The sequence below is a fragment of the Protopterus annectens genome, chromosome 5.part0 (assembly GCF_019279795.1).
Source record: "Protopterus annectens isolate FY-2018-M chromosome 5.part0, PAN1.0, whole genome shotgun sequence".
Taxonomy (NCBI): Eukaryota; Metazoa; Chordata; order Ceratodontiformes; family Protopteridae; genus Protopterus; species Protopterus annectens.
Genome location: NC_056735.1, coordinates 749,254,573 through 749,280,537, shown reverse-complemented (window position 1 = coordinate 749,280,537; position 25,965 = coordinate 749,254,573). Strand labels below are relative to the sequence as shown.

Sequence of the window (25,965 nt, the reverse complement as noted above, 5' to 3'; positions counted from 1 at the left end):
TTCGTGTTCCTAGTCGGCCATAACTAGATTGGCCAAACTGGTGCCACACGGGGACCCCATAGCTATACCTGTTAGTTGTAGAAACAATCTTTTGTCAAACATTACATAACTATTGGACAAAATGTTCAAATGTTCACTAAGTAAACTGATTGTATCACTAGGTACACCTTTGATTCTCAGAATGTGGCTAATTCTCTCTATGCCCTCCATATGTGGGATGGACGTGTACAAGTCTTTAACACCTACTGTTAAAAAATTGTAACTCTTGTCATATTGTAAGTTATTTAGGCAATGTAGGAATGATCAAGAGTACTTAAAAATTTGTTTCTCACTAGTTACCTATTTTTGTAGCACAGAATCTACATATTTTGCACACACACATGTTCTGCTGTTTCTGGCATCAACTAGTGGATGCAAGGGAGATACTTACATATTTGTGGATTTTAGGCACCCCAGAGATATTAGGTATTCTGGGCACTGGCATAGATAAATAATTGAATAGCTTAATATCTATTCTACTTTCAATAAATAATTCATATATAAAATATTTAACATGACTGTAAGCTATGTTTAACTTATTTCTAGAAACTTCTTTATAAGCATCTGTGTTAAGTATTTGTAACATTCTGGTACTGTAGTGACTAAAATTCATCATAATTAGTCCCCCTCCCTTGTCAGGTTTTATTATTCTCAAGCCAGCCGTTTGCAATTCAACTAGTACTTGCCTCTCTCTTACAGTAATGTTTCTTACAAAGTTCTTGTTATTTTTATTTTTCACCAGTTCGTTCCTAAAGTCCAACTCACAGATTTGCTCAAAAAAAATCTAAAATTGGGTGCAAAGGTGGATTAAATGTACTTTGAATGTTAAACTCCTCATTCCTGATGGTATTTTCACCTAAAATAAGGTTTAAATTAAGTTTGCGCACAAATGACTTTAAATCTTTGATGGAAGAAGCAAGATTTGCTCGGAAATGTGGCACAAAAGTCAGCCCTTTAGCAAATAGCTCCACTAGGGCTCCATCTATAGTTAAATCAGAGAAATTGTATATAATAAAGTTGTTCTATTTGTTGTAAAGTAATTTACAATTACTGCTACCTGCATCAGCGTTCACTTCCTCATTCTGTTCTCCTTCTTGTTCTTCCTCTGATTCTGGTAGTGTGCTGGCTGTTGGGGTTTGTGATTCAGTGAACGATTCTGAAAATTTTCATCCTGGCCTTTATATGGGCTGTCGTTATTGTAATGTGTTTTTTGTTGCTGATAGATCCTTTCACTCCTACGATGAACAGTCTGTGTTACCACCACTACGATATGGTTGGTAGGATCAAGGTCGTCGGCTTCCTCATGAATAGTAGACCCACCCCTGCTGTTCTCTAGGCTAGTAGGATTCCACTGCTGAGATATGGGTGGTTTTGGGTACGCTGATTTGTTATTCTACGCCGCCTGGTCTCTGTTCAACTTTTTTTATTTTGGTGACCTTACATTTGTTAATAAATTGCTCTAATACTGGAGAAAGTCCTGTTATAGTCGTACTGATATCTTTGGAAATTAGTACTAGCTCTGATAGCTGCATCAAGCTCTCCATACCTTTTGAAAAGAGAAAACTGCAAGACACACCTGTCTCAGACTTAATACATATAAGTCCTCATTTTCTCATATTCAGTCTTGCTGTTCCAGAGCTCACACATGAGACTTGGAATTTCAGACTTTTAACAAACATAGGACTCAAGCTGCATGTGGAGTGTTCAAATAAAATTATATGAGGTACTTTTGTACATAAGTTACGGACAGATAAAATAGACTTCTAAAAATGTGGAGAGGCTGATTCATTATTAAATGGTTACTGATAATTTGCAAGCAGTAATCAGCTAAAGAACTCCAGCCAGAGCAAACTTTTCACTGACATAGTAAACACTGCTATGGGAGGACTTTTTCTGCCAACTTGAAAACCCTCAGAGTAAATATTTTTGAAAAGAACAGAAAGGACAAATACACCTGAAGAGAAATTAATCCATGCCCTTGTGACTGATATGCTCTAGACCAATGCAGTAGCAATGCATACCAGAGAAACACTTGAGTAATGGCTTCTGAAAACACATTTGAGCAGAATGTAAAAACATTGCTGATAACTGGACAGCCATCAGATGATTAAAGCCCTCCACCCATGAACTGATACATTACCATGAAACTGTTTTATATACTTACTAAGTTTACTTATATTTCATATTTGCATTGTAAATGATTAGTTCATGACACAGATTGTTTTGCAGACTCTTAAAAGATAGCCTTTAATGGACTTGAACACCCGCCTGCTTATCTAATAATCTCTAGAGCAGTCCATTAAGAAGTGAAGCTACCTAAGAACTTACTGGGAAATTATCAAAAAACAAACATTTCAAAGGGAATATTATAACAGTACTGAAGCCAGAAAAATGACCATTGTTAAACAAAGTATAACCATCAAGGGTCAAAACCTTCCACCTAGTGTTTTGGCAATGTACACATCACCTCATGACTACAGTGAACCATTCATGCAGTTACAGTGAAACCACTGACTTCACCTTTTTTCAGTATTGCTTGGTGATGAGCTTCAAGGGTCAGCACGGTTGCATGACAGATGCCAAGATCTTGGTATGTAGGAAGGATATTTCTCTATTTTTGCCACGGAGTGAGAAGTGTCATTTCTCTGTGGTTCATGGGCACTGAAGTTGCTCTCAGCCAACTGTTGCAAAATGTATGACAACAGAAAAAAGTATTTTTGTTCTTTTATAAGCCCTTTGTGAGCATACATGAGATGTGTTAATGTATTTATGAGAAGATTAAAGGTTAGAAAGGGTATAGGTCAGAGATAAAAAAGGAAACAGATGAGCAACACAAGGTAAAGGGATAAGGATGGAGCAAAATGGGGGAGTGGACTAGAACCCAAGCCTTTCATATTAACATAATATGTAGCAGTGCTTTAACAAGGCTAGCCACTGAAGCAGTCATATTGCAAGTAATTGTAAAATACATAACAGAAATATAACATATTGGCAGAGTGTTAGCAAGAAGAAAAGAAAATAATTCAAGGGATTGGAACCAAAGCTTTCTTATTCACATTTTCCATAGCAGTGCATTAGCAAGGGTTGCAACTGAAGTTTGTTCAACTGCAAAAGGTCATTACGGAGACACATATCAGAGAGATGCAGCACATTTGCTCAGAGGAGTCTGAACAGTGTAAAACAGGATACAACTCCCATGGAAGGCAAACACCCCACCCACTACACTGACACAACAGAAATCATTTCAAGAGTACACTCAACCATCGGAACACTTAGCATAAAGCCTTTTGCTTAAATGTAGTGTACATTAACCTGCTGATATGCAACCATGCTTACCTCAGTTGCATGACTGATGGCAAGGCTGTAGCATGTTTCGAGGATTTTTCATTATTTTTGTCATTCGGTAAGAAGGGTTATCTTTCTCTAGTTACATATAACCATTGACATTTTTTCCTGTCAAGAGTTGTTTAATAAGCACTTTGTGGGTATGTGTTGTGTTTATCTACTTTTGGAGCAGGCTGAACGTGGGAATGGTAGTATAGGACTGAGATAAAAGAGGATGCACATAAAGGGTAGAACATAAGGTGAGTTAATAAGAAATGATGCTGGTGGAATGGGAAACATATCTCTCAACTTTCGTAGCTCAAAAACCTTAGACAGCTCTACACTTGCACAATGTTAGTCAGCACCAAACTCCCTGACAGAATGTACGCAATTATTGCAGGAATGTTTCATTTCAGGGGAAAGGAAAACATGACGAATATGGTCACAAGGATTTGAAACAATGCCTGTGTCACTCATATTTTCCAAACCAGAGGATTAGCTAAGTGTGCTACAGACTGTGTCAGTAAAACACATTTTTAGATCAGTAGATATGATAGGAAGAAAAGTAACACGCAGTTGAATGGATTTGAGCTCACTCATATTCCATAAATCAGGATTTGAGCTCACTCATATTCCATAAATCAGGATTTGAGCTCACTCATATTCCATAAATCAGAGCATAAGTTAGTGCTGGCATTGAAGCACTTAGAAGAAAGGCATGCAAAGTCATTATAGCATTGCATGGAAATACCATACAATTATAAGATGAAAATGTAATATTGTAAAATAATATTGCACATTCAGGGGATTAGATCCTTGCACCCAGTACACTGAGAATCAACTCATCATAACATGAATATGGTGAGCCATAGACGTCATTACTTTGCTCTATTTCATTATTGCTTTGTGACATGCACCTAAGCATAACTCAGTTGCATGATCAATGGCAAAATCCTTTTTGCCTGTCAAGGAATTTTCTTTAGTTTTGCCATAGATTAAGAAATATCATTTCTCTGTGGTTGCATACAGGCAACATTGCCCTGTGCAAACTGTCATGTAAGAAAGATAATTTTAATGTATAATCTCTTTTATGGCTATGTGAGGTATGTTTATCTATTTTTTGACTAGATTAAAAATTGGAAATGGAAGTATAAGATACAGCTGAAAGGTGTACTCAGGCAGATGATAGAATACTAAGTGAGTGAAAAACTGAACAGGATAGAGATGGAATATCGGCATATCACTCAATTTTTTAGCTCAATAATTCTAGTGACCTACAACAATATTTGTAATTGCTTACTGATAGTCATTATCAATAATTTGCCAGCCAACAACACTTTTTAGGCTGAACAATTGTAGTCAGTCATGTTAAATTACTGAACTATTTGGGAAGTTGAGAGGTATGGACATGTATTTTAATGGGACAGATGCTTTTTTTATTGAGAAGGGGAAACTTGGGGAAGGAAGTCAGAGAAGTAAGAGGTGCCTAACTGGGGGAGGGTATGTAACAGAAAGACAGACATGACTGATTGGGTGTCAGGTAAAACAATGAAAAAGGGGGAGCACAATGGTGAAGGAGATCTCAGACAAACATGAGGAACACAATTACATAGTGTACTACATACAGAGGTGGGCATAGATACAAAGGGAAGGGGAACACGGAATTGGGGATAGGAGTGGGTGCTCAGAGATGCAGTCTCTGCCAGTTTGCAGACAGTGGTAGATTATCAATTGGTGAATTGTTAATGCCAGGTTCTGCCTCAGAATTTGGAGACAGTGCTGGGAATGCCTGTGACTCAGTTAGTAGCTGGAGCATCAGCTCTACACAGCCAATGTGGGCATCTGACCTGCTGTGTGTCATCCCCCCATTAGTGACAAAAAAGTCCCATCCATTTGCACTGTTACTTACAGGTACCACTGTATCATGCTCCAGTGCAGGGTTATCTGACATAGGTGATACATATGGGGCAGGAGGTATGGAGGCAATTGTGGCAGTCTGGGGCCCAGATGTGTTGGGAGCCACTTGTGGTGATGGCAACATATACTTACCTCTGTGCTCTTAAGTGCTCTATTCTGCTCCAGTGCCCCTGGAGATGTAACAATGCTATTATGAAAAATTGTACATTGGCAGGGTATTTGTTTAGTGAAAAGATGCATACCTACAGTGCACAGATGGTGATCATGCCAAAACTTCAGCATCCCATCAGCAAGGGAGGTCAGCTTTGAGTGATGACAGTCTTGTACTCCTGTTCATGGCCCATGCATGAGGTACAGTAACTTGGGTGACAGCCTTGCCAAACTATTTCAAGTATCAGCCTTATACTGTGGTCCAGTATAGCCCTCCTGCAGGTCCCTCTACCTGTATTGCTTATGGAGGAAGCCCACAAAAATCTTAAACTCTTATATACACCACCTCTGTGCTCTTAGAGGGGTACTCCCATCACCTTCTCCAACCATACGTGTCTCACTTTCAAAATTATCAGGATAAGTGGCAGAGAAGTGGCACCCAAAACTGCCTTCACTCACAGATTTACATGAACAGGCACTTTATATTTGCAATGAGTAGCAACATACTGTAATACAGGGTACTGTGGTATTACAGTTCCAATAACACTTGAGGTCTGAAACATGGCAGTGCTCCATCCCTCTGTTAGTTGCTGAAAATAAATGCTCAGCAGTGTCTCCATCTCCGCATGGTTAAAGATAGCATGACCATTGTTCTCAACCGTCGCTCTACAGACTGGGAAAGCCACTTCTCAATAATGCTGAAGCAATGGGCACCATGTGGAACACTTACTAGCAGCTAACCAACCGATTCAGCTAAGAAGCTGACAGCATGGTTAATATTTCATTTTATACTTCTAAAATATTATTTTGATGAGTTAATATTATTCAGTGTTATTTACCATTGATATCAGTTAAAAACAATGCTAACACCTGAATGTGTGATAGACCCTTTCAATGTGGAAATGCAAGGAACATGATTCTTTAAATTGTGGATCATTCCTCATAATGAGGTGCACTTGTTAGGTATGAGCATGACAATCCTCCCACCAAAATAATTTTGGCGTCTCACACACGTGCACACCTCAGGTCCTCAGCAGTAAGCACAGTATTGCACAGAAGTCAATATGATTTTCATTAGGTTTGCATGTTGTGCAAGTTGAGTGATTCAGAAACAATAACAATATGAGCTCTAATTAGCATAACTATTGGACTCAAAGGGGGTAAGCTACATGATATAAGTGTGACAGGAAGCACAGGATATCATTTGATCATGGATGAAACACTTATGTTCCAATCCTGTATGTTGCCACAAAGAATTGTTGCTATAGAAGATTTATCTGTTTACATAAAGTACTTGGAACATTTTAAACTTACTTTTTTTTAACATTTGTTTGTGCTATTTACTTTACGGACTAAAGGTGGTGTCAGTTTTTCTATGTGTCTGCATGAACTGTCCAAATTTCCCTGAAGGCGTACATTCCATGTGTAATGGTTGTAGCAGCATGCAGGTATGTTACAATAGGCTGTTACAACATACGTGTGCCATATACCAGTGTAATGCTGTGTACTGTAATGATATGTACTTACAGTATAATATTTACAAAGGCTGTGGCTAATAGTCACATGCTTCTTAAGCTGTATTCCTGCTACCTTTCAGTCATGTGCTGGTATTTTGGTGGTGGAGGGGCAGGAATTGTGATTAGGACTCAGTAGTGCATGCCATTCAGGTAAAGATTGTTTTGTGGATGCACATATATTGTCAGGCCCTAAAACAAAGCTTAACTATTAGTATAACTGGTAACAGACCACGTTAATTTAATTTTTTTGTTTTCCCATAGCAGCAGAGCTATGCCTAAGAAACAGACACAGAAAGTCACATCCATCTGCAAGCCCAACTTTATGGAGGCTGAAAATTATGTGATGATAGAGGCTCTTGCCTCTGTGATAGAGGACCCTTGCAATGCATTCCACCAAACATCCCTTCCATGATCACAGCTGGTAGGATGGTTTCACCAGCGTTAATGTTGTAGGCAGTCAAGAACATAATCAGCTTATACTGATGCAGAGATGTTGATGTGATCCATGTAGAGACCAGAGCAGCAATGAAGTGTGACATGTAGGCTATTTCTTTCTTTTTCTTAGCAGTAAAACCTCCACAGAGTTCCACAGTGCAGTGCTGAATGTTGTGCAGAGTGTTGTAGCAGAGGAAATAAAATTCAAATATTCAAATGATATGATATAATCCTATATAATCCTTCTTTCCTTTGTTGGTGGTTTTTTTTTTTATTATTTCTTTGTATTACCTGTTGGCCTTTATGTACAATATGCAATTGGTACATCCAGGTATCAACATCCATCACATCAAGTTTTGGGAGTTGGGCAGTAATAGTTAAAATATATTTATAGGAGATGGCATTTTTTTTTATGGCAGTGGCATTTTTTTTGACATGGAAACTGAGAGGATGCCTGAGGAGAAAGAGAGATAAGGGAGAAGGAAGAAGATTTTATAACAGGTTTGATGTGAGGGATAAAACTGATGAGTCATTATGAGGAGTGAGTCACAGCAGTAGTGGAAGGTAGATTGGAGCTTGAAGGAAGTGGAAGGGAGGGAGCTATTGAGTGTATGGTGGGCAATGTTGGTGCAATGTTGACAAAGCTGCAGAGATTGCTTTTGCTAGCACAGTAGTGAGAAGGAAGAGTAGAGAAGGTGTGGAAGGGTATAATTAGTGTAGATCATGCATCACATCTATTCACATGGTGTCTGTGAGCCTCATGGTGAGCTAAGTTATGTAAAGCTAGATGCATGAAAAGCTGCAGCTAGATCTCATGCGGTAAAAGCCATTGCTGCACAGACGCTATGATATGTGTGCACAGACATACAATGCAGTGCTGCACACACACACACACACACACACACACACACACACACACACACACACACACACACACACACACACACACACACACACACACACCACCACAACCACAGCCCCCGGCACATTTCACACTTCCACTGATCTTGGCCTTCCCAACATTACCAACACCATAATGAATTGACAGTTCCTAACATTTTTTTTATATGCATGGCTCTACTTCCTTATAAACCTGTGCAAATGATGAAAACTGTGCCATGCCCTTTGTACATTCATGGTTAGCTTATGCTTAAGTACAGCCTTGTTTTTTTTGTATGCATTATTTTTACTGTATGTATCTGCTTAGCTCTTGTACAGTTATGTTGTAAAGTTATGCGTGCTCTGCTGCTTCTTTGCTAGTGCCACAGCATACCATGCCCTCTTCTGTCTAGCATGGTCATCCCGTGCTGATAGTTTTTCCTCTGACTCCTTGCCTGTCTCTGCTTTTGCCTATGGTGCTTGTAACTAAAGTTCCTGTGTAAGGCCACCTTGCTGTAACTGCTTTTTAACATAGCATACATGGTAAGCATTTTTTCACACATGGCAAGATCATACTGCTAGTCTCCATTGGATGTATCCAAGCAGCAAGACTGTAACACAGCCCAAACACATGTTCTTTGATACTTCTTGCTTGTTATAGGGCATGGTTATAACCATGGTCATTTTGTTTATGGAGATTTTTAATTGATGCCATGAGCCATAGTTCCAGGGTACATCCTGCATCACCCAGAAGATGCCCCTGTGAGAAGCTACCCTTCCAAAACTGTTGATTGATGTTGAATGTATGCCATATGTGGAAGTCATGGAAACTTCCTGGATGACCTGCACACATGCACACAACACACACACACACACACACACACACACACACACACACACACACACACACACACACACACACACGTTGCAGATGATATCTGCACATTACAGATCACCTAACAGTTGATGGAGTAGGGTTGCCACCTATCTGCTTTTTTCTGGAAAATCCAGAATTCAATCAGATTGTCCAGTAGTGCAGAAAACTCCAGTATTCTGTTTCCAAAAAGGAAGTAGACTATCAATGTTTGTTAAATTGGTGGATTTACTATACTTTTTACATAAAAACGAAGGACGTCAGTAGAAAGCAGACATCAAGAATGGAAAAGAGGGTGTTCCCCTCAGCTGATGTCATGATGACATCAGAAAAATGGGCAAAACTTGGGTGGCAGAGGTGGAAATGGGCATGGTTATCGTGGTGCTAGGGGTGTGCCCTTGGTCCGGTTTTAGCCACAATGACAGGAGGCAACCCTATGATGGAGTCATACTTTTGATATTCATGTAGCTCTCCCAAGTTTATCTGGTGGAATATTTCATTCAATTTAGGCACAGTCTATGGCTTACAGTATCTCATGGAAGCAGGCTATAGCACATAAGTCTTGCATGGTGTTTGTTCTCTCCTCTAGGGTACATGGGACTGACATATTTTTCCCTGAATGTTGAAGCATGGCATCAAGGAACTGGAGGAATATTCTCAAGGCAGATGCCTGAGATGCCCCACTGTGCCCCCATTGAGTTGCTGAAAGGTCCCTGTAGCTAATATATGTAAAGTCACACATAAATGTGTATCTACTAGGATGGGTACTTCATAACTCTCATGAGGCTGCAGATTTGGCCAGCATATGTTCTCTGTTTTTGCATGGTGTCCCTGTCCACCCAGCAATGGTCCACTATGTCGTTATCATGGAAGCCATGAAATGTTAATTATGGGTTGAATAACATGCACCTCCATGGGTGATGATTTGCACCATCAACAGCAGTAGCCATAAAGAGCCTCTTGCAGATATACATTTAAAATGGCTGATGCAACCTCTAACATTGAATGTGAGCATCAGGCCATGAACGGTATAAAAACATGAACAGTATAAAAGTAGATAAAGTGTGACTGTGCAGCATTTAAATATTTCTGAATCATTCTGTCATGTTTGTTTTGCCTCATCAGCATACACAGCACTTCACTCTGTGGTCATTAGCATATAACATGGCCAAGTGTGTTATTTTGGCAGGCTGTGCTATGTTGCTTAGCTTTCTGAATCACAAACACCCTGCATATCATATATTCAATTAGACTGATGCAATAACATTTTATGAATTTTCCTAATATTTTAATTAAAACCATTTAATGATATTACTTTTGATCAGTACATTCCTTACACAGGTATTTTCATTTTTTATTGCACATATTTAAAAAAGTCTAACAAATTTTCACATACAAATTAAAAGTTATAAAATTCTAGTTGAATAAGAATAGTGGAAACGGTCTTCAAAAAAACGACATTTTAGCACATATCTACATATCAAATCATTCTTAAATAATTATAGCTAACACTCTATCCATTCTTCCTGAAAGACAGTGTTTGAAAAATGACAGAAATGAGTTATGTGTCTTCTGGAACAGCTACACAGAATATATTATTGCATACTGATGCTTTCACGCTGCACAAATAACTTGCATTTGAATTCCCCCTGCTGAAAGCATAATGATTTCCAAGGCCACATTTTTTATAGCTGTCATCTTCCATGTATAATGGAAGCAAAGCTTGGGTTTGGTGGCATTTCTCTTCAATACTACATAGCTGATGTATGTTAAATCAAGAAACAGAAGGTAGCTATTTAGTCTTGTGCATTGGTATAGCCTTGCTTAGAAGTACTTTTCAAATACTTCAAATAACGGCAGCTGAGTCACTACTGAAAATAAAAGTTTTATTTTAATTTCAGACTTTTCCAGCCAAATCAAACCACCTCTTTCATGAAGCAATAATGTGAGTTCATTGCTTTGTATCCCTGCATCTGTCATTCTTCCTAAATGTCAAGGCCAGCACGAAACAACAGATGACAACCCACAGTCAGATGATTATGTTTAGCACATCACAAAGCCTGCATTTTATGAAAGTTGTAGTGTGGAAGGTGAATATAATTTAAGTCTCTACACTGAAAAGAAAATAGAAAACAAAAGCATACCTGTGTTATTGCGATGTTAGCCATGTATGGAAGTTCCTATTGTTTTATTCCAGCTGTGTATTATGGGCATGGACGCAGCCTTTTCTTACCTGTCATATTAAATTTCTCTTTTTTTTTCATTAGCTGTCGTACTGCATTCTAAATCCAATAACAAGGCATATTTTTCCTCACACTGGAGAAGGCTATTTGTGTGTACTAGTTTATACTCATAAAGTAATTTCTCTTGACCTCTATTCCTTTTTTGGTCTTGTCAACATGTTATCATGCTAACATGTACCTTTACCACTAACCTAGGCTTAGCATATGCCCGGGTTTCCCCGGACATGTCCTCTTTTTGTGCTCCTGTCTGGGCGTTTTTTATAAATTCTGCGATTTGTCTGTGTTTTGCGCTACAACCCATAGGAGTGCATGCTCCTGCGCATTTTCAGGTATTATTTCCATTGCACGTGCCCGTCTAGTCACATGCTGTACTGTAGCAATTCTCCCATTCGCTGAGAGATGGAGCTGCGCACCAAGGAGGCGCTGACTGCTGCTAAGGCTGTTTCATCAAAGCAGGAGCACGCTGATGCTTGTAAGGAAGAAGAATCTTTTAAGTGAGGAAGCTGACAGGGTCTGAGGACTCCGAGGTACCAATTTTTTGCTTCCTGGTCTCTTGCACAGTTCACCTCCCTCTGAGAAAGGCAGTCTAGCAGCTAGCGCTTTCCATTCCTGTCTCTTCCCAGCAGGTTTAATGAACTAGATTAACACATACTCCAAGAATGAATGATTTACATACATTTGTGACTTTTTTAAAAAGAAAATGTCATGAGATTTAATTCATACCCAACACTGTGTATATGGAGGAAACTGAATAGGAAAGGAATGCTACAGAGGGGAAGAAACAGTGAAGCCATTTTCTTTTTATGCATGGGAAAGTGAAGATAAATGTGTTGGGAGAAAAATGAACTCTTGAGAAAGAAAGAGACATTTATTTATTAATTTGTTGACATTTGTTAACTGGGGAAGTCCAACTGGGCAGAGAGCCCTTTTTCACCACTGGCCCAAGGTGAAAAGCTCAGAGAATACAAAATTATAGACAGACAGTTCTAAAGGGGACACAGTAGTAGCCAGTAGTCATGATATAAAGCAGGTGGAAAACATAGGTGGTTTAAGACATTCGATGTCCCTGACTGACAAAGGATGAAAAGAGTTAGACAAAAGTAGTATAGCATAGTTGTATTAGGTAAATGATATATTGGGAACTGCTAGAACATACTTGTGGGGAGTACAGGAAGAGGAATGGTTAAGTTAAGTAGGTTGGGAATGTTAGTATTAATATGGGGAAGCCATAAGGGGGAATAGAAGAGGGGCTGGACATAAGTGTAGAGTCTAGTTGCTTAATGAATCATGCATATTGCAAAGTTCATAATCTGAGATGTGTTGAAGCATTCCACAACTAATACATTTCAGTATGGTGAACTGGGAAAGGTAACAATGCTGTATTATATGATCATAGGAAGTTACTAGGCTATTGGACCTGAGGCCCTTATAAGCCTAGGCAAGAGTTTAGCCCATGTTTAGACAAGTCAGCATCCATTGCCCCTGTCCAACAGGGACTTGGGTGGAATCCCAGGGTGCATTTTCTGTTTCCCATCCAGTGATCCGGGTTGCAATTAAAAAGGAGTAAAGCGGTAGTACGCTTGATGTGAAGAGAGAGTCTATTCCACAGATGGGGGTATCTCTGGGACACAAATCTGTCCTGCCAACAAGTCCTGTTGATATCACAGATAAGGCCAAGGCCACGTGTATGGGTTACTCGAGTGGAGCGTGGCTTGCGGATATGCAGCAGTCTCAACAAGGTGGGGTCTGAGTTCGCCTCGTTTGCCAGACAAAGGTCACGTCTGAGGAGTCTGTATGAAACAGAGACTTCTTAGCTTTTTGATATAGCTAAAGAAGGGTTTATAACAATTACCTTTGGAGGAAATATATACACTAACCTCATACTCAACTTTATACCTTCTAATGGTACATTTAAGAGTTTTGATAGCGATTTTTAGTTCTTTTTTGACATGCTGAGATGGAGATTTATTATATGACTTGATTATTTTCTTTCTTTTGCTAATAGCTTTTCAGTATGAATAGTCCACCATTTTATCAATATGAACAGTCCGCCATAAAGGTTTTTTCTTAAATTTAGCACTATAGTTGGAGCAGGTAGAGATAAATATGGGATGCTTCATGAAATTCATTATTATTCTTGCACAGGGTCCATGTTAACCATCTCTGTATTGTTTCAAGAGTGTCTTTTATTTGTTGTACTATCTACTTTGAAAGCGCACACACACACACACACACACACACACACACACACACACACACACACACACACATACACATACAACCTTGTGTGTTAGCTATGCCCATATAAATGTAACGCCAAAATTCTGATCTACTTTGGTATGCCTTTGCCCTCTGTCATGGCTAAAAAAATAATCTTTGGGCCAGCTCACCTACCAGTAACAAACAAGTAAATGACTTGGAAAGTAATCATATTGTCTACACTTCTTACTGGAATTTTCCTTAGATGAGATCTGGAAGCCAAGCAATCCTTTGCAGTTGAAGATTAAGTGAAGACCTGCTCCAGTTCTGCCAAATTATTGTCCACATTGAAAAGCACTGGTTGTGTCTGACTTGTCCAGACCCATTGGACCAGAACTAGTATGAAAGGAAATCCACAAAGTTAAGGCTCATGTCATGCATTATGCATGAACTGTTTTATCCAGCTGCTCCCTGTTGGACTGTCTTATGTGATCCTGTTGATGTTGCAACGACTTAAACACCGAACATAAGAATTCTGCACAGACTGGTTGTGAAGTTAATTTCAGAATGACTCTGTAAACAGGCATGTGTTTATCTGCACAAAGTCTTTTGTCTGATAAATGAATCTGCCTTATTTTGTAATTTTCATTTGTATTGCTGTGAAACAGCCATACCCATTTGTGCAATATACCCAGTTTGTTTACATCTTACACTTCTGTTGTATGCACTGCCTGAGATTTACAAACTTCACTGATAACTAAATATAGTGATCTGTAGAGATTTCTTTATCAATTCTAGATCCATAGATATGAAGACATAAGAACTTGGCAATGATGTAAACTATTTTCTTCATTAGAAATAAATGTGAGCTGTTAAGTTAACTTTGCTTTATTATTTTATAGTCTAGACTATATATACTATGAGCTTAGCACATTCCACAGACTGACTTATTACCTACCACTCAGCTCTCATGAGTATAAAGTTGAAAAAAACTTCTTCTCTGATACCATACCAGTACCATAACATAAATGGGACATCACCCCCTCCCCCGGTGCTTCCTATTTTCCATCCGGTGAACTAGTATAGTACAACATTGCCGAGTTATAGACATCTTTTACTTCAAAAATGTATATTAATTGACATTCTCCAAGCCAGTCTGTCAATATTTCAGGTTAACATTACTAATACTTTACAAGTGTCCCTAATTATTCATGGGTTTGTTCCCGATTCTGGTGAGATTTATCCCAGACTGGTTGAGAGCCATCGTTCGCCGTTATGCTTCACTGACAACTCAAATACTCGCATTTTGTTCTTAAGCAGGGTGCCAGAGCAATCAACCGCTCAAATATTATACAACAAAGCAAATGCAATCGCCCAAATCCTCACCCAGCCGCCTCATACACTCCAAAAGTAGTTCACTAGCATCGCACCATGAACGTCACAGTTTTGCAAACAGTATTTGACACAGGGCAATGAAAGGGACAAGCCTAAGTAGAAAAAGGTTGGATTAAGAAAGTTTACCCTTCAGAACTTGGCTTTCCGGGTGAGTGGTATTTTCCAAAATATTTTTTAAAACTCTTAGTAAAACAAAAGGGAAGGAAGTATCTCACTTCACAGAATTTCTCAGAATGTCCATTTTTTTTCATTTGTGGTTTATTTCCTCATAATGTTTCTTTTTTTCTGGCAAAACTTTGAGGATTGAAGTCACTAAATAATGCTAGAGACTTGCTAAATGCTTCATCTCCTTCAGAACTTTTATGCTAATAGAAAATTGCTAGAATAACATGTTTTGTAAGTTTACACGAGCGTTATTTAATATCTGACCTGATTTTTGAGCCTTTGTCTCCCCATTCTTTTCTTTTGTTATCATTAGTAAAAGTGAATTGCATCATCAGCTTGAAGACTTGAAATTTAACAAAGTTCAGCCCATGAAAATGCCGAAACATGAAGGCCAAGTACACATGTTTTCATGCAGGTCGATATGAATGGGAAGCAGAATGCATGACATGTGGTGGTGGAACTTTCATTTCTGTTGCAAATAAGGGTGTACTTGATTTGAATGCACATATAAGCACCCCGAAGCATGTTAAAAATGTTCAAGGAGAAAGTTTATCCTCAAAAATCACCAATTTTTTTGTAACACCTGGTTCAAAAATTGATGAATCAGTGTCAGCGGCTGAAGGAACTCTGTCATTTCATGCCGTTAAGCATCATCATAGTTACAAGTCGATGAACAGCAGTTGTGGCGTGTTGAAAACAATATTACCCAACTCTGACATTGCACAAAGAGTTTTGTGTGCCTGGACTAAAATGGAAGCAATTGTCAACTCTGTCCTAGCTCCACATTCTGTCGACTTGGTGGAGAAAGCACTTAACCATATACATTACTGTGGAGTCGCAACGGATGGTAGCAATCATGGTTCTCTGAAGTTATTTCCGATCCTTTTACAGTATTTTGACTGGAAAAAAGGTGGCTTGCAGTCGAAACTTGTGGATGTTCACAGCACCCCTAATGAAACTGCAGATACAATTTTCAGATGCGTTAAGGGCAGTTTAGACAAGCACCACTTATTTCAGAAATGTATTGCCTTCACGGGAGATAACTGCAATACTAATTTTGGCGGTGTCAGGCGTGGAGCTGATGGCTATAATGTCTTTACTAATTTGAAGAAGATGAAAAAGAGTGGAGCGTTAGTTGGAGTTGGCTGTCCAGCACATATACTAAACAACTGCATGCAGCATGGTGCTGACACACTTGATGCTGACATTGAGTCGATACTTCTGAAAATGTACTGCTTTTCAATTTACACCATTCAAACTGAACAACTGAAAGACTATTGTGTATTTGTTGAGGTGGAGTATCGTTAGCTGCTTTACCACAGCAAAACTAGATGGTTGTCATTATTTCCAGGCATTCAGTGGCTGTTGCAGATGTTTCCCGCTTTAAAGTCTTTTTTCTTGTCTCAAAAAAGTCTGCCTATTGTAATACGAAAGTTCTTTGAAAATGATATGGGTGAAGTTTACCTTTGGCACGTGCATTCATTGATGAGTGTATTTCATTCGCACATTGAAGAAATTGAATGTGAAAACAACTCGTTGCTAGAGGTTACACACTGCCTGAAATCTGTTCACACTGTTCCCAAATGCCATGCGCAAGACAGGTTCATGTCACTTAAGGTGAAAGAACTGTTAGCGAAGTTGTGTAAAGATGGACTAGAAGACTGTTGTGATGCTTTCTGTACACAAGTGGCCACAATGTATAGAACGTGTCTAGAGTATCTGGAAATATGGACCGAACCAATGGAGGAGTTCAGTAGATTTGCATGGATGACATTAATTGAAATTCCAAGTTGGAATGAAGTGGAACAAACTGTATTATATGTCAGAGAAGAGGGCGTGCATGTTGACAATTCCAAATGTTTTGATCAATTTTGCAATTTGAAGAAATTTGTTGAGGCTAATCTTCACGAGGAAGACTTCAAAGAGATTCTGGCTCATGAGAGATGGGTGAAATATTTCAAAAGTTTATTTATTTATTTATTTATTTATTTTACATTTGTTGACCGGGCTAGTCTAGCTGGATACATATCCTTTTTCAGTAGAGGCCCGGGGAGAAAAGCTCCCAGTATTAAAAAAAGTATCACACTACAATTAGATAAAAATAACTACATTAGTAACATAATAACACAATAAGACATCTTCATATACATGTTAATAGTTTGAACAAATCATTTGTTGAGTTGGTCACATGACATGGGTACATGTGGAGATAGTGAAATGCTGGTTAATAACTTGAGAGGAAGAAGAGAGAAAAGATACTGTGAGACCTGTAGGAATTAATCTGGGTTAAGACATGGGCATAACCAGTGAGACTTAAGTAATTCTCTGAGATTATTTTTGAATAGATTGAGTGAAGTCATGAGCCTTAGGTTGTTGGGAAGGGAATTCCATTGTTTTCCAATGGAGTTAGCATAAAGAGCATCGCCGCCCAAGTTATTAGATTTGATGGTTAATACCTGAATACTGTTTGAAGATCGAAGGCAACTTAAGTTGGTGTAGGGGGTCAGGATTTTGCTCAGCGAGGGGGTTTTCTCAGGTTGATTAATTATTTTAAATGCTTCCGTGAGTTGATTTAATTTAAGAAGATTGGGCAGTTCTAACCAGCCAAGTATCTTGAGGTTGAGGCAATGGTGGGTACGATAGGGTGTACCTGTTATGAATCTTGCAATATGATGGTAGGTAGTAGAGAGGTTATTGAGCTCACGTTTATTGAGGAAGGAAAATATCGGGGAGGCATATAGTAGGGTGGAAAGGAGATGAGTACAAGCAATGGTTAATTTTGCATGAGGAGTAAGAAAGTTCTTGATTCTGTACATTGAGCCTAGTTTCTTGTTAACTGACTTAATGGTTTGGGCAATGTGCATATCAAATTTAAGCTTGTGGTCAATAGTGACACCTAGTAGCTTGGTATAGGAGACAGGCTCAATGATGGTGCCATTAAAGGATTCCACAAAAAAGGTCCTAGGATTAGCAGGTTGGGGTTCTTGTGCTAGGGGAGTGGTAGATGAGGGGAAAAATAGAAGTAACTTGGTTTTCGTTGGGTTTAGTATGAGTTTCAGGTCGGAGAACCATTTTTCAACTTTGGCAAAACATTGTTGGGTGGCTGCTTGGAGATTCTGGAGAGATAGATCAGAGCAGATCAGGGTAGAGTCATCTGCATATTGAATGCAGGTGGCTCTGGGGATGACTGTGTGAAGATCATTTATAAAAACAGAGAAAAGAAGGGGACCAAGTATGGAACCCTGTGGAACCCCAATGTTGTTAGAGAGCAGGTGAGATAGACTATTTTGCCATTGGACTGCTTGTTGCCTGCCAGAAAGGTAGTCCTTAAACCAGCTTAGAGCTAAGTTGTCGAGATGAAGGGTTTGCAGGGTGTGGAGTAATAGCTGGTGGTTAACCATGTCGAAAGCTTTCGATAGGTCAAGAAAGAGAGCAGAGGATATAAGTTTTTTGTTACGGTTACTATTTACTGAGTCAACAAAGGAGAGAAGGGCAGTGGTAGTACTGTGATGGGGGCGAAAACCATGCTGGGTTATAGATAGAAGATTATTGATGGTGAGGTAGTGTAGGAATTGTTTGTGAACACACCTTTCCATAATTTTAGCTATTGGAGACAGTATTGCGATAGGCCTATAGTTAGATGTTTCCGTGGAGGAGCCTCCCTTATGAAGTGGAATAATGTACGAGATTTTCCAAATGGGGGGGATGGTAGCCTCAGTTATGGATCTGTTAATCAAGATTGATATGGGATAGGCAATGACATCAGACGCTATTTGTAGGTATTCCGCTGAAAGACGATCGGCTGCTAGGGTGGACGGTTTCAGTTTTTTTAATAGGGTCCGAATATAGGAGGTAGATACTGGTTGTTACAAGAACGAGGAATGTTTCTCAGAAATTATTGTGATCGTGGAGTTTTTCTTTGCAATTCCGGCACTTAACTCAAACACTGCATGGGTATTTTCACTGATGCAAAGCTAGTGGACAAAGGAAAGGAACAAGTTGTTGGTTGAATCGATCAAAGGAATTCTGTTTGTGCAGCATAATTTTAAGCATATGTTGTGCAGAGACTTTCATGCATACCTCTGCACCCAGCCGAATTTACTGAAAGCAATTAGTTCTTCCGAAAAATATGCTTGGGCTAAAGCACAGGCTCAATCAGATTTGTCAGATTTTTCGGGGAACCAAGAAGCATGAGGATATTGATTTCTGCAACATAAACTAACTGTTAATTAAATATGTTAAATATAAAATAATGCATTATATATACCTTCTCTATTCTTCACACCAAATTGTTATTTGTATTTGTAATTTGTTGCATGGCTAGAGGTGCCGAAGGCAGAAGTTACTTTTATTGTTATTTTTGTATTTGTGACAGTTTGTTGTGAGTGACAGGATGTCCTCTTTTTCGTATAACCAAATATGGTAACCCTACATTAACCTCTTATTCCTATCAAGTACCACACCACCAACATGTTATTTTGAGACACTTTGGGCCTATGCCATTACACCTATGTTTGATTCTGTTATCTATATTGTATATGCTGAAATCTTTATTTCTGCCTTCTAGTTTTATTTAAAGCACTTATATCATTCTTTTGTTATGAAAAATATCCTTTGGCCTGTTTTACTGCACAAGTACTTGGTGTTACAGACTACTGTATATAAAATCACAACCAGGTTTTTTCCTAGTAAAAATGCACAATACTGTAAAATGTTGAAATATTTATAAAATGTGCAATTGTTTTTTTTTTTCAGCAGACATCTAAAACAAATAAGCACACAACTGTGGAGTCTGAAATGTGTACTTATTCTGTTACTGTTTTCTTTATTTAGAGGGTAGCTAGAACCATGCACTCTTACATTTAACTAGGCTGACCCACAAATTTCTGGTTACTTGTATTAAATTTTGTGTCTGTTGTTTATACCTGAATTTTGACTGACTGAGAACTGTTTGGAAAATCTGATGGAAGTTATTGTGCTGAATACATATCTGGCATTGCTTAGCCATCCTGGTACGTCTCTCAAGTTGTCAGGTGGAATGACTCTCTCTCTCTCTCTCTCTATATATATATATATATATATATATATGTATATATATACCTCCTAGGAACTCTGGGTGTGGCAACCAGTTTCACTGATTATCTCTTTCTTGTACTTATATGTGGCTTCCTGAAGACACTTAAGAGAGTGAGATCATTTTCTATCTTCTTTACTTATGGTCTTTTGCAGATTTAGATAATGGTAAACACACTATTGTATCACTTTGAATAGAAGTTATTCAGTAGTAGCTAAGTGGATAGCCAGTGTTTTCCTATACACCATTTTCTGTTGATTACTATATTTTATATTTTATATGTTATATTTCTGTGTACTTAAACTGAAACTGAGCTACTCCATTTCTTCTAATAAAGAATTTTGCTAAGTAGATTTCAAAAGCGTGTAGCTGGTTATCTGTTTATTAACTGATAAGAGTGTTTCGCTATTGGTATTCACCACTGAGTGAGACAGACTGCTCATGTACACATGGCCATATGTTACTGTTTTCTAATGGTCACTGACTCTGTAAATGGGTACTTTACTTCAGTGCTGGCTTTGCTCATGTACACATGGCCATAAGTTACTGTGGTCTAATGGTCACTGACTCTATAAATGAGGGATTTACTTCAGTGCTGCCTTTATAATAGTAAATCTCCCAGTGCTGACCCATCTTTGAACATCTCTTGCAGTGTCAGGTAGTTAAGGCTGTCTCTCTCCTTGTAATGTTAAGTCTTCCAGTCATTTTCCAGCCATGTTTTCTAGTTGTACCAATATACTCAGATTTGTTAAAGCCACGTTGGTGCAGCGGTAGCGTTGTTGCCTCACAGCAAGAGGTTCTCATGTTTGATTCTCAGCTGGAGCGCCTTCTGTGTGGAGTCTGCATGTCCTCCCTGCAGTCGAGTGGCATTCGAAAGACATGTGTAGAATGGGCGTGCCTTCGTTGAAGGTTGGGCATCAAGGTGGCACCTCAGCATCCATAAAAAAATACTGCCAATCATTAGCAGACCGGAGTTCCGCTGTGGCGACCCCTAACCAGGAAAAGCCGAAAGAAAAACAACAACAAAAAACAACCAAGATACTCAGATTTCAAAATTCTCTGAGTTGAGTTCATTTTCTTATCTTGTTTATTTGTGAATTTAGGTAATTACTATCACTTTAGCCAGAGTTTATTTGACATAGTCAGTCTTTTACTATTTGACATTTGGCAGTAAAAACACTTTATTATCTTTTTCTATGTGCAAAATTTTACCTTTTCTGTAGACCTAATTTCTCAGATTGTATTAACTAATGCTATTTAAAGTGTGATTATTTAATGCCAAATGCCCGTGGATAGTTATTTAGTTATTGACTGATAAGGACACTGCTTTGTCATGATTACCTCTTGGTATTAATTTCTGCATAGGACTGACTGCTCGATTATAAATTACCTTAAGTTATTTATTTATTTATTTTTTTTAATTTGGTTTATTGTTAACAGTGGTTGACAAGCTGGTAATGTTGGTGTATAAGACTGTTTCTTACAGGTGGAAAGTACCTCCCATAGAAACAAGAAAGGGCTATAATACTGAGAGGTAATACTAGGCTTTCCTTGAAATTATGTTGTGTGCATGTGTACATGTGTTTAACTCGTAATGTAATCAAATTCTAGTTATTGTATATAACTGAGTATATAAGGCTGGTATAGGACATCTTTCAAGGCAAGAGTGTTTATGTTGCTTGTCACTGTTTACATCAAACTTCACTTTTTATCTATACTATGTTATAGTCTTTTGTATTTATATTTTATTTTGTAACTTACTTTAAACTCTCTCTCTCCCCTTCTGTTGTTAGTAGTGGTCTCTCTCTCTCTCTCTCTCCCCCTCTGTTGTTAGTAGTGGTCTCTTCCCTCCCCCTCTGTTGTTAGTAGTGGTCTCTCTTCCTCCCCCTCTGTTGTTAGTAGTGGTCTCTTTCCCTCCCCCTCTGTTGTTAGTAGTGGTCTCTCTCCCTCCCCCTCTGTTGTTAGTAGTGGTCTCTCTTCCTCCCCCTATGTTGTTAGTAGTGGTCTCTCTCCCTCCCCTTCTGTTGTTAGTAGTGGTCTCTCTCCCTCCCCCTCTGTTGTTAGTAGTGGTCTCTCTTCCTCCCCCTCTGTTGTTAGTAGTGGTCTCTCTTCCTCCCCCTCTGTTGTTAGTAGTGGTCTCTCTCCCTCCCCCTCTGTTGTTAGTAGTGGTCTCTCTCCCTCCCTCTCTGTTGTTAGTAGTGGTATAGATTTGAAAGTTGTAGCCCCTTTCCTTGATACTTGGTATTATGAAAGAAATCATTCTGTGGTGTCCAGCAGTTGTACATGGACATTCTTTACTTTGTTTCATTGCCCTGCTATACTCACTGCAATGTTTTATATTTAGTAAAATAACTAAGTTAAATGCTCTTCCTCCTTGACAGCACCTCCTGCCACATCACATTTATCCACAGGCAGCAACATCTTCCATTCTTCTTTAACTTGACAGTCCTATAATGTTTGGTACAATTACATGAGTGCTTCATGTCTTACATAAGCTCTGAACTTTTTCTGTAATTCTGCAATTCCTGCTTCATATATCAGGACAAGTGCTTGCTCAGGTATCCAACTCCTGTTGTTATCTTGATGTTAAATGTACGCACCATAAACAGTCTATGGCTCTGGACTAAGCCACACAGAATTCTGCTTTTTACCTCATATGCTGTACATGCTGTAACCCCATTTTTGATCCTTATCTACAAGCCAAACTTTCATCCATCAGTATATTTGAGTCTAATCATACTTCCTTCCCCCTGCTTTCCTGTAAAGGCTTTCAGTGTATCACTGAGTAATGTGCCTTTCTTAAGTCCAGGCACATCCTGAGTAATAAACTGTTCCTATATTCATTAACCCTAGCCCTGTATAATACTGGATCATTTATCACTGCAAATCTTTCCTGCTGTGTGAAGCTATTCTGTGTGGTGTCTGCAAGACTATCCATCTTCAAAAACACTCATTGTTTCATCTATGTGTGTGTCTTTCGGCTTTTCCCGGTTAGGGCTCGCCACAGCGGAACTCTGGTCCGCTAATGATTGGCAGTAGAGTTTTACATGCTGGCTTGCCGGGCCTAACGCACAACCTTCAACGAAGGAACGCCCATTCACGCATGTCGTCACACAGTAGATGCTTTAACTGAGAATCGAATGGGCAACGTCTAACTGTGAGGCGACAACGCTACTGCAGCACCACCGCCGCAGTACTCATTGTTTCATCTATAAACCCCTTTAATACAGACTTACGTTAGGAAAAGAAATTACTCTATCATTTTTGCCATGGAAATGCTCTCCTACAGTTGACTGAAATAATATATATAGTAAAAGAGGATTCATCAGTTTTTTAATAATCCTTTTTCTGTTCCCCATGTCTGTTATCCATCATGACACTGTCACTGTTGATTATTTGTTCCCCATTATTGTTGGGAGAGCTATTAATGCTGAAGCTGTCGGATGACAGTCAATATGAATATTTCCTTTTCCTGGTCTAAACTCTCTGCTGGTGGCTGATGTTAGGATTGCCTATGCCTTTTTCTGTTTACATCTGTTTCTCCATGAGCATTCTAAGAAGGCTGCTGCAGACTGCGGCATCATACAGTAAAACACATGCTCCATCCAATAGCACTATATGCGACGCATCTCTTTCTAGGTGGTATTGGCATTCCAATGGATTGGACAACCTCCCTGTCAGCATGATGAACAAACTAAAACCAGCCACACCCTCTCTCCATTACCCAGATTGTCTAACATCTCAGTGACCACTCAATCGTCATGTGGGAAACATTTTTTTTTTTTTTTCATGGTTTGCCATGGTTGTGTGCTTCAGCATTTTTGTTGTATCTACAAGTTGTCTCACATGGGTTAATCACACATACAAGGACAACCCTCATACTCATAAACTACATATATTCAGGTTATATGTACATCAAAGCAGATTATATTTTTGGGCATGTTTTGGATATCTGCAAGATTCATTAAAAAAGTATTGAAAGAATCCCACATCTTCATATTTTAATTAAGGCATTCATTGTATTATTCCTTGTTAGTCTCTTGAGTAAAGCAATCTGCTTTTCAGTTGAAATTTTAAAAGCTGTCCTTAAGACTACAAGGAGGCATATTTGGCCTTTTCAACCTCACTTTCCCATTTTTAACAGCTTGTTGCCAAGTTCTTATTTTAGAAAGCACAATCCCACATTCTCACTATCCATTCTCCTGATGATATATACCTTTGTATGTTAGCATGCAGCCAGGCATAATCCCACTATCCATTCTCCTGATGATATATACCTTTGTATGTTAGCATTCAGCCAGGAATAATCCCACTATCCATTCTCCTGATGATATATACCTGTGTATGTTAGCATGCAGCCAGATACAATCCCACTATCCATTCTCCTGATGATATATACCTGTGTATGTCAGCATGCAGCCAGGTACAATCCCACTAGCCATTCTCCTGATGATATATACCAGTGTATGTTGGCATGCAGCCAGGTACAATCCCACTATCCATTCTCCAGATGATAAATACCTGTGTATGTTAGCATGCAGCCAAAGTACAATCCCACTATCCAGTCTCCTGATGATATATACCTGTGTATGTGAGCATGCAGCCAAGTACAATCCCACTATCCATTCTCCTGATGATATATACCTTTGTATGTTAGCATGCAGCCAGGTACAATCCCACTATCCATTCCCCTGATGATATATACCTTTGAATGTTAGCATGCATCCAGGTACAATCCCACTATCCAGTCTCCTGATGATATATATCTGTGTATGTTAGCATGCAGACAGGTACAATCCCACTATCCATTCCATTGATAATATATACCTTTGTATGTTAGCATGCAGCCAAGTACAATCCCACTATCCAGGCTCCTCATGATATACACCTGTGTATATTAGCATGCAGCCAGGTACAATCCCACTATCCATTCTCCTGATGATATATAACTGTGTATATTAGCATGCAGCCAGGTACAATCCCACTATCCATTCTCCTGATGATATATTCCTTTGTATGTTAGCATGCAGACAGGTACAATCCCACTATCCATTCTCCTGATAATATATACCTTTGTATGCTAGCATGCAGCCAGGTACAATCCCACTATCCATTCTCCTGATGATATATACCTGTGTATGTTAGCATTCAGCCAGGTACAATCCCACTACCCATTGTCTTGATGATATATACCTGTGTATGTTAGCTTGCAGTCAGGAACAATCCCACTATCCATTCTCCTGATGATATATACCTGTGTATGTTAGCCTGCAGACAGATACATTCCCACTATCCATTCTCTTCATGATATATATGTTTGTCTGTTAGCATGCAGCCAAGTACAATCCCACTATCCATTCTCCTGATGCTATATACCTGTGTCTGTTAGCATGCAGCCAGGTACAATCCCACTATCCATTCTCCTGATGATGTATACCTGTGTATGTTAGCATGCAGTCCGGTACAATTGCACTATCCATTCTCCTGATGATATATACCTGTGTATGTTAGCATGCAGCCAGGTACAATCCCACTATCCATTCTTCTGATGATATATACCTGTGTATGTTAGAATGCGGCCAAGTTGAATCCCACTATCCATTCTCCTGATGATAAATTCCTGTGAATGTTAGCATGCAGCCAAGTACAATCCCACTATCCATTCTCCTGATGATATATACCTGTGTATGTGAGCATGCAGCCAAGTACAATCTCACTATCCATTCTCCTGATGATATATACCTTTGAATCTTA

General features: G+C 39.0%; 1 protein-coding gene and 1 non-coding gene across 9 annotated transcripts in view; both read right to left on the bottom strand.

Annotated features, from left to right (window-relative positions):
• GRIA4 (glutamate ionotropic receptor AMPA type subunit 4) overlaps positions 1-25,965 on the bottom strand; it is a 2,450,678-nt gene that overhangs the window by 1,277,098 nt on the left and 1,147,615 nt on the right. The gene's annotated exons all lie outside the window — the stretch shown is intronic.
• Positions 13,479-13,581, bottom strand: LOC122803005. The gene has a single exon (XR_006365054.1). It is a non-coding gene; the product is annotated as a U6 spliceosomal RNA (small nuclear RNA).